The sequence below is a fragment of the Lutra lutra genome, chromosome 2 (assembly GCF_902655055.1).
Source record: "Lutra lutra chromosome 2, mLutLut1.2, whole genome shotgun sequence".
Classification (NCBI taxonomy): Eukaryota; Metazoa; Chordata; class Mammalia; order Carnivora; family Mustelidae; genus Lutra; species Lutra lutra.
In genome coordinates, this window is record NC_062279.1 from 44,493,868 (window position 1) to 44,510,902 (window position 17,035).

A 17,035-nucleotide genomic window follows, 5' to 3' on the forward strand; every position below is an offset into this window, starting at 1 on the left:
GCTCAGGCCAAAAAATCTTGGTACATCCATGACTCCTCTCACATTCACACACCACGTCAGAAAAACCAGGCAGTTTCACCTCCAAAATACATGCAGAATGCAAACATTTCTCACCACTGCATCTGCTCCCAGCACTCTACAAGCCATCTTCACCACATGCCGGCAAGACCTTCGGTTCCTCATCTCCCTGCTCTGTCCTTGTGCCCATCCCAACCCCTGCCTCAAAGCAATTTTCTCATCACATTTGGAGTGAACCTTCTAGAATCCAAGGCAGAGAGATAATGTTCCTGGGCCCCAATGCTTCTAGTGGCTTCCCCTCTCACTCAGGGTATGGTCTTCAAGGCTTTATATCTGTGCTGTCCAATATGGTAGCTGCTAGCCACACGTGGCCATGGAAACTGAAATGTGGCTAACCCAAAATGAGAGGTCCACACCAGATTTTGAAAATATCCACAGGTTTTTAAGACTTGCTAAGAAAAAAAAATAATAATGTAAAGCATTTCATTAATAATTTTTTAGATTGGGGCGCCTGGGTGGCTCAGTGGGTTAAGCCGCTGCCTTCGGCTCAGGTCATGATCCCAGGTCCTGGGTTTGAGCCCCACATCGGGCTTTCTGCTCAGCGGGGAGCCTGCTTCCTCCTCTCTCTCTGCCTGCCTCTCTGCTTACTTGTGATTTCTCTCTGTCAAATAAATAAATAAAATCTTTAAAAAAAAATAAAAAAAAAATAATTTTTTAGATTGACTACACAGTAAAGCAATAATATTCTGGAAATATCTTAAACAAATATATTGTCAAAATTAATTTTACTTGCTTCTTTTTACTTTTTTAATGTGGCTACTAGAAAACCTAGAATTATATAGGTGACTCATACTTCTGTTAGCCTGCCCTGTTCTAGATGACCTCACCTCCTACTCTTCCTGGTCACTTCCTCCATTCTAGCCACAAGGCAGAATGCTCTTCCTGGACTTGCTCTTCCTGGACTGTGCCCTGACCTCAGGGCCTTTGCACTTGTTTCCTCCTCCTGGAAAGCTCTCCACCATCACCTTTCCTCCTTTCTTTCAGGTGTCTGTTCAAATGCTACCTTATCTGTGAATCCCCTTCTGGACCACACTATACATAATAAGAAAACACTTCCCTTACCCCTGCTCTGATCTCTTTTTCCCACAACTCATCACTGTCTACCACAGTATATGCTTCCTTAGTCATTTGTTTGTGTCAAATGGGACTCCATAAAAGCAGGGGCTTTACTGGTTATACTCACTGCTGTATCCATATTTCCCAATGTCTGGTGCATGGTAGGAGTTGACAAATTTAACAAGTGAAAGAATAAATGTACCTAGAACAATATTTAATTCCTAACAAGTACTCAAAAGTTGTTGGCTAATGTTATTAAAGAAGCCAAACTGACGCAGAGTCAGCAATAGAGGTCGACATAAGACCACGTGTAAGCAAGTATCCATGTGGCCCAGAAGGGTGCAGATGTGGAAGTCGGGGCGCGATAGACAAAGATGGGACCTCACCCCGACACCCTGCCAACAACAGCCCCACAAAGGCTAAAAGAGAAAAGTTCCCTCTCTTCTTCTCATAAAAACAAAAGGGGAGATTAAAGCAGAAAGAGAATCGAGGTTGGTTTTCCCACTCAATGGATAAACAAATCTTTACTGAAGGCCTACTGTGTGCCAAGGAGTTCCTCAGAGACCCAGCTGGAAACAAAGGGCCTGAACCGTGTGCCGGGGAAGTCAGGGTGCTGTGGGAGCAGAGAAGAAAGCATCGTGCCCAAACCAGCGGTCACGGAAGCGGTGATATCTGAGCTGAACCTACAGCATGAGTCAGAGGAAGCAAAAAGAGTGCAAAGCAGGTCCTGGTCTGAGTCAACAACGAGCTGGGCAAAAGCTGGGAGGAGCTGACAGCAATTCAGGAAGCCTGGAGATGGAGGCTGAAAGAGGGGCCCGGGAGAGCAGAAGAGGGGCTTGTCCACAGTGGGGTGCAGCCTCCCAAGCAGTCGCTCCGAGCTGAGGCCACACCATCCTGCCCGGGGCCAGGATCCAAGGACGCCTGTCTGCACACGGGCTGTTCTGGGGGCACCCTGTCTACAAAGCCTTCTCTCCCCCCCGCCAACCAGGCTATACTTCCACGTTCCCTGCACCTGTCAGGACGCCGGCGGGCAGAAGGGAAGAGCCAGCAAAGCAGCCTGGGGCAGAGGTGGAGGGGAGCGAGGACGGCAAGGGCCCCGGAGAGGAGCGGAGAGGAGCGGGGCGACTCGGCACGCGGAGCAGCAGCTAATTCAGGCCTGCGGCTGCTTTTAGGTTCCCCAGGTGCTCTGCCCCTGCTCCTCTCAGCGTGTTCCTGAGCTAATGCCGGAGTAATTACAGCCTCAGTGCCTTCCATTTGGAGCTTGAATAGTGAAAGCTTGTGCTAGGGGGCGGGAAATGTAAACCCCTGGGCCAAAACTTGGTAAATTTCCTAGAAAAAACAATAAATGTGGCAACTGTAACAGCAATTGCCTAGTTGCAGGGAAGAGGCCCCTTCCGACCCTCCTGGAGCGGGTGCCCACCCTGGTAGAGAACGGCCCCTTCAGACCCCCCTCCTTCAGAGCGGGTACTGGCCCTGGCGGAGAACGCCCAGGAGGCTGGCCTGGGCTCGGCTTTCCTTTCTAGCTAGGAAGCACGTTCCTGGGGCAGGCAGGCCGACCAGACAGCCGCTTCCCACGCGCCCTGCCTCTCTCTCCACCACTGAGCCACCTCTCCCCTGGCTCCAGAAAGCTTCTGTTTTCTCTTCCACCAGTGGGAGAGGAAGGAGGGAGTGCTGGATTGCAAACACCAGCCTCCCCCAGTGTGGGGCTCAGCCCCTTGATTGAAATGTCCAAAGGGTAGGAAAGGGGGGCCGCTGCTACCCCTCCCCTCACACACCCCCCACAACCCTAGCAGAGACCACACAGGACCTACAAAGCCCTCAGGCGCTAGAAGGGCACATAGGCCTGGGCCAGCCTGCTCTCCACACTCACTCTGCTTACCCCCCACACATCCAGGTCTCCTGGGCCCGCTGAGAGGAGCCCAGATGGGCCAAGGAGTCAAGGGAAACAGCTGCCCCAGGGAGAGTAAAGGGAAACTGAACCAGACCTGGCACCTTCCAAAGCCCTGGTGAACACAGCCTCTGGGCTTCCGCCCCTGGGAGACACACTCTGGCTTCTTCCTGCCCTCCCTCCCTGTCCTTCCCTAAGGCCAGAGCCAGGGAAGCAACCATAGAGGGGCTCCCTCACCCCAGCCAAGCCTCACCTGCCTCCCCTCCTTCCTCCTGGGGCGCTGCCCTGAGCCAATGACCATTAGTCCCTAGAGCTTAAAACCAATATCCTTGAAATAAGTGTATGACCTCGTAAGGAGCCAAGTCTGCCTTGGTCCACCTCTGTCATTTTGGCCACGCTACCGGTACCACACGTACAAATATTTAATTAATTTCTCCTTTAAAGAACTCTCTTAATACATAAGTAAAATGTTTAAATTCTTTAATTGACTCACTTTTTAAATGTTTTAAAGATTTATTTATTTATTAGAGAGAGGGCAAGTGCACGTACAAGAGGGAGCAGGGAGGGGCAGAGGGAGAGGGAGAGAATCTCAGGCAGATTCCACACCAAGCACAGAGCCCCACCCCAGGCTCGATCTCACAACCCTGAGATCATGACCCAAGTGGAAACCAAGGGTCAGACACTTAACTGACTCAGTCACCCACGAGCCCCTTTACATTTTTTAGTACCTACCCCAATTTATCCTAAATGATAACACCTACGTTAGTTCTGGACTTTTCTAATATGTGTTAAAATGCACTGCTATTAAGATAAAAATGTGTATTCCTCACCCATCTCCCATTCCAGCAGCCTTGTGTGTGCGGTCGGAGGGAGGTCACTGACTGACAGCTGAGGCTCTTCAACTTCCGTGCATTTGGGAGTCACCTGAAGGGCCCATTACATGCAAATGCATGGGCCCCACGCCTCCCCATCAAGAGCTCTGCGACGGTGCCTAAGAATCTGGATTTTGCAAGCTCCCCGGGGATTCTGAGGCTGCCTTCCGAACTTATGGGACCACCGACTTGGAGCAGGGGCTGGGCTGGCAGCACCCTCCTCAAACACGCAGATTCCCTATCCAACACGCCATTTACCAAACCCACCCTCAGCAGAAGGCAAAGCACTTTGCAGATTTCCCGCCCCCTAGCACTGACAGCCCTCTGTGGTCATCAGAGCATGCCCCCCGGGGGCTTCACCCGCAACCTCACCAGGAGGCTCATCAAGGCTGACCTTCCAGGGGCTGACAGGCCTCTCCCTGTGGGAGCAGAAATCATCAGAGCGAGCGTGGAGGGCGTTCTGTGATTCTTGCAAGCCAGTGGGGCGCCGGGTGCTTCTGTTCTGCTTCTGGCCTTCCAGGAAACTGCCAGCCTGTTGCTTACCCCTAATCTCATTTCCGGCTGCAGTGTCCAGCCGCAAGCCCACCCCGGCTCCCTGGGACATACTCTGCAGCTCTTCAGTAGAGCAGGAGTCCGAAGCCTGGTTGTCTCTGCCTCTCCCAACGGGTCAATCCCCAGACAAATCCCGGCCCTCTCTGGGTCTTACTGTCTCACCTGGAAAATGACAGGTTTTGAACTATATGGACTTCTACATTTTGTGATTCTCCCGCCTACCCTCACCCCCCATACACACACACACACACACACACACACACACACACACACACACAAGATATGAGGGAGTGAGGAAGCACCTGTCCCACCTCATTTAGAAACAGGCTAAAAGGAGTTCACCCTGGCCCCAGGCAAACCCAGCACGTATACTCACAGAAACACGCTCATGTGTCCTAGGGCTCACAGGTGCACCTGCCTCCTCCATGCCCAGACCCCAGGTCCCTGTCACCTGGCAGTCAGTCACACAGCTGTCAGTCAACAAATATTTTCAGGTATTGACCACATGCCCTAGAAACCCAGCTGTGAACTGGGAAGACAGAGTCCTTTCTCTCCAGAGGCTTTCAGTCTAGGGAAAGACTGATAAATATATATATATATATATATATATATATATATATATATGAACAAATAAATAAGTGCTGGTAAGTGCTGTGAAGAAAATAAACTAAGGGAATTCCGAAAAGAATAAATGGGGATGGGAGGGTCCAGGATGCCACATCCAAGTTGAGAAAGAATGGTGGGCAGGAAGAGGGAAACAGGCAAAAGAAATCCAGGGTAAGAGAATCCCAAGCAAAAGCAAAAGCAGGTGCAAAGGTCCTAAGACAGGCATGAGCTTGGTGTGTTCACAGGCCAAAGGGAGGGTAAAGTGGCTGAGGTTTACCTTAATGAAGCACAAGTAAGAGAGAGAAGCCACAGGTGGTAGCGTGGGTACGGTCGTGACTACAAAGACATCAAAAATGAGCCCACTGTGCATATAACTTGGAGAAAAACCAACAGGGTGAGTTGGACACTGCCCAGGAAGAAAGAAATCCAGAAGAACTCTTAGGTGTTGGGCCTGAGCACCAGGTGGATGGTGAAATCACTTGGGAAACAGGAAAGACCTGGAGGGGAGAAGGAGGGCAGAACTAAACACATCATGATGTTTTCACCTGAAGTGTGAGATGCCTACTAGCTGTCCAAGTGGAGACGTTGAAACGGCAGCAGGACAAACGAGTCCGGAGTGCGGGAGGCAGATCCGAGCTAGAGGCATAAAACAGCATGACTGATGTGGAGGCCACTTGCTGCCGTAGGACTAAATGAGGTTGCCTAGGTTGAGGGGACGCTAGGGTAGAGGAAAGGGCTCAGGACAGAGCTTCGGACACCGCCATTCAGTGGACGCTGGGAAGGAGAGCACCACATGGTGGTGGGAAGTCAGGGGTCCTGGGAACCAAGCCAAGAGCTTCAAAGAGAAGGACAACTATTCAACTGAGTCCAAATAATTAGGGACATAAGGGTGGACAGAGAGGCAGTCGACAAGGAGATACAGACAAAATACACTCTAAATAGGGCTGGATGGAAGACAGGACAGGTGGGGAGCTAGAGGAAGCACACCTTCCCCACTGGGTTCCAGCCACCCACACCATCACCTCCACACCCCTCGGCCTCATGGGGCCATCCATGCCCAGCTGCCCCTCAAGATCCACTCACTCCCAACGTTGGCATACTGAGCACCCGTACAGGCGGAGCACAGCTGGAGAAATGAACAAAAGCAACAAAGCCTCCTGCCCTCCTGGAGCTTACATGCCAGGATAAATAGGATTATAATGAAGTAGCTAATGGAAACTTACCCTTGGCCCGAGGCTTGCTCTGCAGGCTTAACCAGGATCCCTGCCCATCCCTGCTCGGGGCTTGCTGGTGATTATGAGCAGGAGCTCTGGCCCAGCTGGGAGGCAGAGGACCTCGCTGGGCCACCAGCTAGCAGAGTGAGCATCACAGGTTATGCAACCTCTCTGAGCCTCGTTTATTTTCCTCATCTGCAAAATGAGGATGAAACCCCCAGCCTGCCAGTACCTAGGACAGTGCTAAAGATTAGAGGATAAGGTAGATAAAAAGTCCTCTCGCTGTTTCCGGGACACGGCACACACACCATAAATGCTTGTTTACAAATGTGTTCCCCACCTGGAAAGATCTTCCCTCCTCCCATCTCTCCACGGTCACATAACCCTGCAGAAGAGACTCACCCCATGCACCTCTTGCTCCAGGCCCACACACCACACCCCACAAGATAGAAGGGTGCCCAGTCTCCTCACTGGGGAGCAAGAGGCAGGGGGCAGAGTGCTCTCGGGTCATCCAGAAGCCTAAGAGAGCAGGAACTCCAGGCTCTTCCTCACCACTGAGAGTGGCAGCCAGGAGCCCCATACCATCTGCATGAAGTGGTACCTCAGCTTCCCCAAGAGATGACCTTGCCAGTCCCAGTGCCTCGCCTGCCAGCCATCTGGCCTCACTCAAGGCCCAGGGATCCAGTGGGACCGCCACCTTCGTCCCCGCCACTGTGGGTGCTGCCCTCCTCAAACCAGCGGCAGTCCCAGGCTCCCCTGTATCCTCAACCTTCCCTGGGATCTCCCCCTCACCCCCAGCCCCACACAACACGCAGCTGCCCCAGCACCCTCCAGGGTCGGCTGTGTTTTTGGAAGCAGGCCAACCCACCAAAAGTCCATTTGATGAATGGCAAATTCACTGAAAATCAATTCTAAAAATCGATTGCTCTTGAATATCATTTCATATTTTGTCAAATCTTAACCACTGTCAGAATTCTCTCCCATTCTTCAAAAGCCTTATTAGTCTTAATTTTGTGTTTTAAGCAATTAAAAATTAAAATTTCATTATTTCACATTGGAAGGGAATTTTTCAGCCACTTTCGAGGGCTCTGTGTCTTTTTAAATGTAGTTTGGATGGGGTTTTTTTTTCAGCTAGAATTTTTACCATACTCACACCAATTCCTGCAGTGGTGTGTTAGCTTTAATTTTGTATTTATAACAATTAAAAACCGAAATTGAAGCATTTCATAGTGATGTGATTCACCTAAATCCTTCATCAGCATTTTTTATTTGTGGTGAATGGATGCAGGATTAGAAGCACCAACCACAAGCTAAAATTTTTTACTAATTATGAAATACACTTTTCTCACCATGAGAAGCCCTTCTTCACCAAGAAATTCCAAAAAGCCACCTACAGCTGCTGTTTTAACCTTCGTACCTCTCATCCTCTCTTCGATCCTGCCCAAATCAAGCTTCCAACCCATGGCCCCACTAAGACAGTCCGGTCAAGGTCATTAGTGACCTTTATGCTGCCAAATGTAAATGTCTCTAAACTTCTCTGACTTGACCTCTTGGCTACATTTGGCATAGCTGACCCCTTCCTCCCTCTTGAGAACTGCTCTTCTCTTGGCTTCCCCCCACACCCCTGACTTGGTTTCCCCCTCCCCATCAGCCCTCATCTCAGCTTCCTTGCTGCTCTTCGCCCCTGCATGGAGAGCCCAGCCTCGCTCACTCTCTGTCCACACACTCTCGCTAGGTGACCTCATGGGTCCACAGCTTTAAATACCATCTATATGATAACGACTCTCAACCTAGATCTCAACCCCGATCTCTCCTCAGAACTCCAGGCTGACATCCAACTGCCTACTTGGCATTTTCAGGCAGAGGTCTGACTAGAACCTCCACACTACTGTGGCCGACAGAGGACTCCGGATTACTGTCCCCCAACCTCTCCTTCCCTGTTCCCCATCCTAATATGTGGGAGTACCATCGCGGTTCAAGTCTAAATCGCCAGTTGTCCTGGGCTCCGTCCCACACCAGATCCCAGATCACGCACCCTCTCCAGCCCCTCCTATCTTAGGAGTCCAGCCAGTGCAACAGCCCCTAACTGCTCACCAGCTTCCTCCCCTGCCTGTGCCCTTCTCTGCCCCACGATCCGCTATCTCTAGCGCAGGAGTAAGCTTTCCCGAGTAGAAATCATACTGTGCTACTCAAGTGATTAAAATCCTCCAACGTTTCTCACCACTCTTAAAATGAAACCCAGAGTCCTTAACTTGCTGGCCACAGCCCAGGGAGCTGGCCCCTGCCTGCACCTATGCCCACCTCCCAACCACCACCTCCCCCTCACTCACTGGGCCCCAGCCACATCGGTCCTTGGGACCTTCCCCTAGATGTGCCCTCTGCCATTTCCCGGATTCCATGGCTGGATCCTTCCCAGGAGCCCGATTTTGGCCCTCCCCATTGGGAAGGGCCACCAGCCACCTCTGTCCTAGCCTCCTATTTAATCCTGAGTGGCATTCGTCACCGTCTTTTTGTTGGTGGTGCTGTTCATTTGTTTGTTGGCTTGTCTTCTGTTTTTCTCTGTCTCAGACAAATTGAAATAAGCTCCAGAAAAAGCAATGACTCCCTTGTTTGGTTTGCTAACATACCTCCAGCCCCTAGAAGAGGGCACAGCACACACAGATGCTTCTGGAGTTTGAGGGATGAATTCACACACACCCCACGTCTGCGAGACGGGATGGAAGCATCCAGGGTTCAATGATGTAACTTCCAGATTGTAGGAAGCCCCAAAACACACATATACAGGTTTAGTCCATTAATTATTTTTGTTGATCACATGAAAATGGCCTTCTCATCTTCAAATGGGAAAGTCTCCCATCCCTTCCCTCTGTATTCACTCTTGCACCAGTGTTCCCAGGGCTCCCCTAGGAGGCAGGAAAGAGGGCTAAAAGCAGTGACGGTTCCACTGAGGGAAGGGCCACATCACCCCTCTCCACATTCCCTCTCAGGACACACACACACACACCACATGTGCACACCCTCATATATACATACCACTCCACACAAAACACACGCCACACATATACGGCCCCCACACACATATCATACATGCCACATGCACATACCACCTCACACACACACACCAACTCATACACACACACTACTCCACACACAAACACATAACATGCTTACAATCCACACACACACTACCCCCCCACACACATATACCAACTCACACACACACACACCACCACTCCACACACACACCAACTGATACACACACACCACCCCTCCCACACACACACACCCCAACTCATACACACACACCACTCCACACTCAAACATATAACATGCTTACAACACACACACACCACCCCCCCACACACATACACCAACTCATACACACACACACCCCAACTCATACACACACAGCACTCCACACGCAAACATATAACATGCTTACAACACACACACACCACCCCCACGCACACATACACCAGCTCATACACACACACATACTCCAACTCATACACACATACACCACCACTCCACACACATACACACTAACTCATACAGACACACACCTCTCCACACACAAACACATAACATGCTTACAACACACCTACACCACCCACACACACACATACACCAAGTCACACACACACACACACACCAACTCATACACACACACACCACCACTCCACACACACACACACACCAGCTCATACACACATACCACCCCCACACACACACACACCAACTCATACATACACACCATTCCACACACAAACACATAACATGCTCACAGCACATACACACACACACACACACACACGCACACACACCACCCTCCACACACACTGACCTGACCCCCTTCAGACCCATTCCTTTCTCTCCACAGCCTTGGGATTAAAGGAGTCTATCAACAGATATGACAATGAATCTTGGAACACTGGAAAAATAAAATATTTTTTAAAAGGAAAAAAAATTCAACAGAAACGGTTGGAAGGGGCATTCCCAGGGCAGTTAACCAAACCCTGCCTTACACCGGGATAAGTAAGATGAACATGGTTCCTGGCTAAACCAGGAGCATGCTTGGGGGGAGGGGGGTATGTGGAATCTTGTAGAATCATCTCAGGAGGCTCTAAAAAGCAGAGAGACCCAGCCCAGAACCATCCCCCAACCCCGTCCATCACCCCTGCTGGCAGAGCCTGTCTTACATACCCGAGGAGAAGCAAGTAGGTGCCCCTAAGAGATATTATTTTAAAAGTACCTGCAGGGGCACTTGAGTGGTCAGTAAGTTAGGGTCTAACTCTTGATTTTGGCTCAGGGCATGATCTCACGGTCATGAGATGGAGCCCCTCATCAGGCTCTGCCCTGGGTGTGGAGACTTAGGACTCTCTCTCCCCCTTTCCCTCTGCCCTGCCCCCTTAAAAAAGGGGGAAAATGTCTGCACTCCAAAAACCTCACCCCAACCATGACATCTCAAATCCTACCATTAAAAAGCCTTTCTTTGTTGTTAAACTTTGTTCTCTCCTATTCTTTCTTGCTTCCTTCCTTTCTTTTTTCTCATAGCAATTTCTTCTTTAGACACAAAGGCAACAAAACATGATGTCACCAACACCCTGCTCACACCTGAGGGCAAGCAAATCCTCCCCCCCGACTGACAGGAGCTGAGGTCACCCGCACTGCTAGGAGAGAGCAGGAAGGGAAACGGAGAGAGAAACACCTCACCCCCCTTGATGGCAGAGTCTGCCTCCTCCCAGTTTCTCCCAACTGCTGACCAGCACAGCAGGAGTCACTGGGCACCTGACTCCATCCACACCATCACCTCCCCTCCCCCGTCCCCACAGGCGCTGTCCTGCCCACCCCACGCCCTCTCTCCCTGGCCATGGGATGAGTTCTTCAGGAGAGGGGAGGTGTAAGAGGTGACAGAGCTGCAGCTAAAGCCCAATTTTCGTTGACACTCAGAGTCTCTGACAGCTGTTAGGAGAAGAATGTGATTTTGAAATTTAAATAACACGCTTCTGCATTCGGCTCAGGGAGACAACCTGAGGATAAGCAGTTTATCGCCTAAGCCACCATGCAGGGGGGCAGGGAGAGAGGCTGACTGCTTCCTCAGCTCCTCCCCTGCCCTCAGTCCCCAAACCTCCCCCACAGCCTCCTCACAGGGGCTGCCTCAGAGGGGGGCATCTGAGAGGCGCCAGCCAACCTGCTGAGGCTAAGCCTATAAAGCCCTTTCTCACCAGCCTCCTCTAAGCGACCTGAGGGGAGGAGGGGCTAGGGGCACAAAGGCTCAGGCACCCACTCAGAGGAGCCAGGGAAAGGAAGGGGCCTCCTGAGGCATCTGGCAGAGCCAAGCCAGGCCCCCACTCTGGCCACTGAGGTGTCCTTCACAGAGGCCTGGCTCTGGAGCCTAGGACCTGACCCTCTCCTGGACCCCTCCCCAGGGACCCAGGTCCCTGAGCCAGGCAGTCATGCTGAGCCCCATCCTGGAGAAGTCCAAGGCAGTAGTCCCAAGCATAGAGATCCCAGAGAAGCCAACCTCCCCTCTGACACAAGGGTCTCTCTTCACTGTCCTCAGAGCCCACGGGGCCCAGAGGGTGTGTGGTTGCTCCATCACCCCAGCTGGGCCAGGCCTCTAAGCCATGACGCTGCCAGGAATGGCATTCCCAGAACCCTCTGTTCTCTTCCAACCGCTCCTGATTTACCCAGCCTCCTTGAACTCGTGGGGCGGCCCTTAGTCTACACCATCACCACCAATAAGCCTCCTAGCAGGTGTCTAAGTGGGTGTCTGCTCACCCCACCAGACAGTGAGGACATGAGTCTACGTCACTCTAAAGCAGGGTCTGATGTAGTATCTGGAACACAGCAAGCTCAATGCTTACTCAACAGGTCGCCCCCACCACGAAGCACTTATGAGCACCCTGCCCTTCCCTAAGCCTCAGATACTCCAAAGATGTGGCATGCACAGGCCCCTCAGACTTGCTTGGACCTCTCCATCACCTGCCTTGTGTGGTCTAACACCCCCCAGGAGCCAATAGCTCTCTCCCACCCTCAGCAGTGACGCCCACAGCCTTCACCCAGGGTGCCCCCGCGCCACATATGGAGCTGTGCACACATCACCAATTCCAGCAGGGCAGGCCCCAACTGCTCCGTTTGATGGGTCAGAGGGATCAGGACCCCCACCTTGCAGTCACCCAGCTGATAGGGTAAGGCCAAGATGCAAACTAGCTCTAGCAGGCCCACCAAGTTCTCCAGAATCTTCTGTGGATTTGTATTAGGAGCCCAGTGCTGTGCAAAGTATCCACAGGAATACAAGAAGCGTGGATGTGTAGACACAGACCAATACCCTCAATCACACTCGTGCCCCCAGCACATGAGGGTGGCTCTTCTCGGTCAGGTGCCACCTGCCAGGCTTCTTGGCAGGGATAGGGTCCCCTCCACTTCTAAGTGCCCAGAAAAGGGACCAGTGGAGCCCGAAACATCCTTAGGCCTTCCCTGCCCCTATCCAGGCAAGACGGTCCGCCCACCCTAGAGGCTTACTGGTCAAACTGAGGCAGACGCCGCCCACTGCATCTTCCTCCAGCCCACAAGAGTTCCCAGGCCCAGACATTTCACTAGGCTCCATGTGTCCCCACCCCTCCAAAGTGTGGCTCACCAAGGCCAGGATGCCTCAGCAGGAGCCCCCGGGGCCTACTGTCTTATGAAAATTGCCCAGTCCCCTCCCACTCCAGCCCCCACCAAGCCCTATCATGGGTGGGAGGCTACCTCACATCACTGAAAGGCTTGCAACCATTTCCCAGATGCAAGCGTCCAGGCCAACCACTCCAGAATAAGTTTTAAATAGCTACACATTTTAGTGCAATATCCCCACACTGAGTCAAGCATTTACCTGTAAGATCTCATTTAGTCCCAACAAAAACACTAGAAGGTAGGTGTTTCTAGTGCCGTGTAAGAGGAAACCAGGGCTTCGAGGCACCTGCCTGAGGCAGACCCTGGGCAGGGTGGTATCAAGGACTTGAATCCCAGTCCAATCTGTCCCTATTCTCAGGGTCTCCATTTCCTTTCCTGCCAGGAGAAGAAGTGGGCCTAGGTGATCTCCATGTCCCTTCCAGCTGCAGAAAAGACATGTTTACATCAACATGCTCCAGGACCGAGCACCTGGTAAGGCCCTCGGGGGATGCAGAGCCCCTTGGAGGCTCCCCACACTCACCAAGAATGCACAGCCCAGCAGAGGTGGCCATCGTCTATTCCTTCTCCCTGTCCCCCAGGCACGGCCCGTGGTTACGAGGGAAACCATTGTCTGGGCCTCCCAGACCCTTCAGCCTCGGAATGGAGAACGGAACCCTTCCACCACCTCTCTCCGCCTGAACAGTCTCTCCCTTCCCTAAGTGACCTTCTTCTCACCTGTTCCATCCTCTCCTGCCTCCCCACGTGTGACGAGCTGGGGTGCGGTATTCACGGGGTCACGGACACCTGGGGATGGAGCGGCTCTCGACTTCAGCCCCCCACCCCCAAGCCCCTGTTCCCCTACTGAGCATCCTCAGCACAGGCTGGATAACTTGTTACTCTACCTACATCCTTTCTCAGCAAATCCTCAGTAGCAGTCCTGCACTTAGGGATCCTATTCCCACTCTACAAACACAGGCAATACAGCTCGAGAAGTCCCAGTGAGGCCCAAGGTCACACTCCACTAAGTGGCCAGGTCAGGATTCAAAGCCTGGACTGCCCACCTTAAGGCCCACACTCTTCTCGTGCACTGGGCTACCTCCCTAAGCACGCCACCCCCTGCTTGCAAACACAGCGAATGGCTAGAAACAGGAAAAATCTCACTTCCCCATGAACTCTCCCTTCCCACCTGGACGCCTCCAGCATCACTGCGGCCATGGTTCAGGGCAGAGCCAGCCTGCTCTCTTCCCAGCCTTGGACTCAGGGCTAACGGGACACCAGTAATCCCGGCCCCAGTCACTGATCCTAGGGCCTGTCTTTGAACTAGGCAGAGAGGAGGGGAGGCTGGTCCCTGCCCCAGAGCCTCTGGCATCAGACGGTGCTGGAGGAGTCCTGGTAGCTTTTTTTGCCAGCAGATTTCCAGTGGGACTTTCTGAGAACCCCAACAGAGAGAGGAGGCCAGAGATAAAGAACACATGTTCCAGGAGGCCCCAAAAACAGGGACCCAAATTCTTAGTCACTAGATGTGAAGGAGATAATAGCAACTGAACCCCAAAGCTACAAGAGCACCCTTTTCCGAGTCCCAAGGGCCCTGACTGGGCGTAGTGTGACCCAGAGGGGGGCCACAGAGACCCCATGCTCCCCACCCACAGCCTTTCCACGCAGAGATGATGGAGGAAGCAATGCACAGCCAACTCCGGGCCTGTGCAAGAGTAGACGGGCTCCGCCCAGTTCTCAAGAGTGGCAGCCTCATCATGCCAGAGGCCCAGTACAGATCTTGGGTCCCGCAAGCCAGACCTTCTCAGCCAGCCAGCCACAGCTAGGTGACATGTGTGCCCAGATACTGACCCACGGGGCAGCCACAGAGAGGCCCAGGTCCCCCTGAGCACCAAGACGTTCTGCTCACTTGAGCATGCCACCCGATACTGCCGCTGTCTTTGTGCCTTGGTGGGGAAGATCGGGGAGCTCTGCTCCAAGCTTCTGTCTTCCTTCTTCAGAAAAGAGACACAAGGTCTGGAGCAGGGAGGTGACCTGCCCACAGCCCCTCAGGTGATCTGTGGCAGAGAACGCACTGGCACTCGCCCCGGCCTCCCAGCTCGGCATCCAGCCTTGCTTCTTCTCTGTGCCCCACCCTGGCCCACTTGGTTTCTTGCTGGCCTGGCCAGGGCCCTCTTCCCAGCTCTGCACCCAAGCTTCCCAGACGAAGCCACCCATGCACCAACTCTGGGGCTTCTCTGGATGGGGTGGTTCAACTGAATGATGCAGGGGGTGGTTTGTCACAGACCCCGAAGCTATGCCCTCTCCCTGACCCCAGGGATCCAGGGTCATGTTGGGTCTAGTTTCATCTGGGCAGCAGGTAAATAAATCTGGTTCAGTGAAATGAGATCCAGTAACTTCCTCACTTGTTAATATCCTTACCCTGCAGAGTATCATGCCCATTACATAAAGATTTTCTGCTTGAGGGATGGCTGGGTGGCTCAGTCGGTTAAGTGTCTGCCTTCAGCTTGGGTCATGATCCCAGGGTCTTGGGATCGAGTCCCGCATTGGGCTCCCTGCTCGGCAGGGAGTCTGCCTCTCCCTCTGCCTGCTGCTCCCCCTGCTTGTGCTCTCTTGCTTACTCACTCTCTCTCTGATAAATAAGTAAATAAATTTTTTTTAAATCTAAAAAAAAAAAAAATTCTGCTCAAAAGAAGGAAAGATGTTTAGTGGGAGCCCGGGGAAGCAGACCTCTGACCTTTACCCTTCAAGGAGCAAGCCTAAACGATTTCTTTGTTGGAGGGAAACCCAAAGGCTCCCACTCCTCCAAGAGTACCCAACTGGCAGGGTGGAAACTGGGTACATCTGGGCTGGAGGGCATCCCTACTATAGCACCCCAGGCTGAAAATGTTCTTAACCTGTATCTGAGCCCCGAGGCCATCTCCAAAAGAGTGGCCTGAGGAGGAGTTCTAGCCAAAACCAATCAGGATCACCTCTGAAGTCTCCATTCCATCACTACCACCCCCAAACACCACCAGGGCTCAAAGGCAAATCTAGATGGTCACCCTTTGGTCAATGCCTCCTTTCTCATGGGGTTCCAGAATTTCCCCCACCAAGTACATATGTACCCTCCCATATCAATCTCTTAGATATCGCTCTCTTAGAAATTACCAGATTTCACATATTCTCAATGGAACCAAGGGTGCAAAAATTGGTTCTTGGGTAGGCAAAAAAAAAAAAAAAAAAGTAGGTATTCCTTGGCATTTGTTCTGCACTACATTGTACCCACCAAATTCATATACTAAAGTCCTAATCTCCAATGTGATTGTATTTCCAGATAGAGCTTTAGGAGGTAATCAGGTTAGGTGAGGTCATAAAGGTGAGAAGGTAGGGCCATGACCAATAGAAATGGTGTCCTTATTTTAAAAAGAAGAAAAAGAAAAGAACTCTCTCACTCTCTCTCCCCTTCCCTCCCTCCTTGCCACCCCTCACCCCACCCTGTGAGGACACAGTAAAAATGTGGCCATCTGCAAGCCAGGAAAAGGGCTCTTGCCAGAAACCAAGCCCCACCAGACCTTGATCTTCAACTTCCAGTCTCTATGAGATAATACATTTCTGTTGGTGAAGCTCCCCAACACAGTATTTTGTTAGGGCAGCCCAAACAGACTAAGATGGTATTTCTCTACAGAGAATTGACTTTTCTCCTTAGGGGGGCAATAATGGAAAAAGAAAGTATGAGAAACAGTCTCCTAGAGAATTCTTCATTTGAAAGGGTTTAGGGTCTCACTGGAGAGCCTTTCATTTCACAGTTTTACAGCACTGTTTCTCAACTGGTGGCAGTCTTGTCCCCAAGAGACATCTGGGACATCTGGAGACATTTTCGGTTGTCACAACTCAGTGTGCTAGTCCTGGCATCCCATGGGTAGAGGCCGGGGACGCTGCTGAACATGCAGCGACCCATGGGCATGGGACAGCTCCACCCACAGGAGAGCACCATCCAGGTCAAAACGCCAATGGCACTGCTGTTGAGAACCCATGGTTTAGAGCAAAAGAAACTTCAGAAGGCTTCACATACTGCCACGAAACTTCCTAGAATCCCAAGGTCTGGAGCCCTGAACCGGAACAGGCCCCCATGGCCACCT

At 52.0% G+C, this 17,035-nt stretch overlaps 1 protein-coding gene across 2 annotated transcripts in view; it reads right to left on the reverse strand.

Annotated features, from left to right (window-relative positions):
* Positions 1-17,035, reverse strand: part of GFRA2 (GDNF family receptor alpha 2) — an 85,371-nt gene that overhangs the window by 54,860 nt on the left and 13,476 nt on the right. The window lies entirely within an intron of this gene.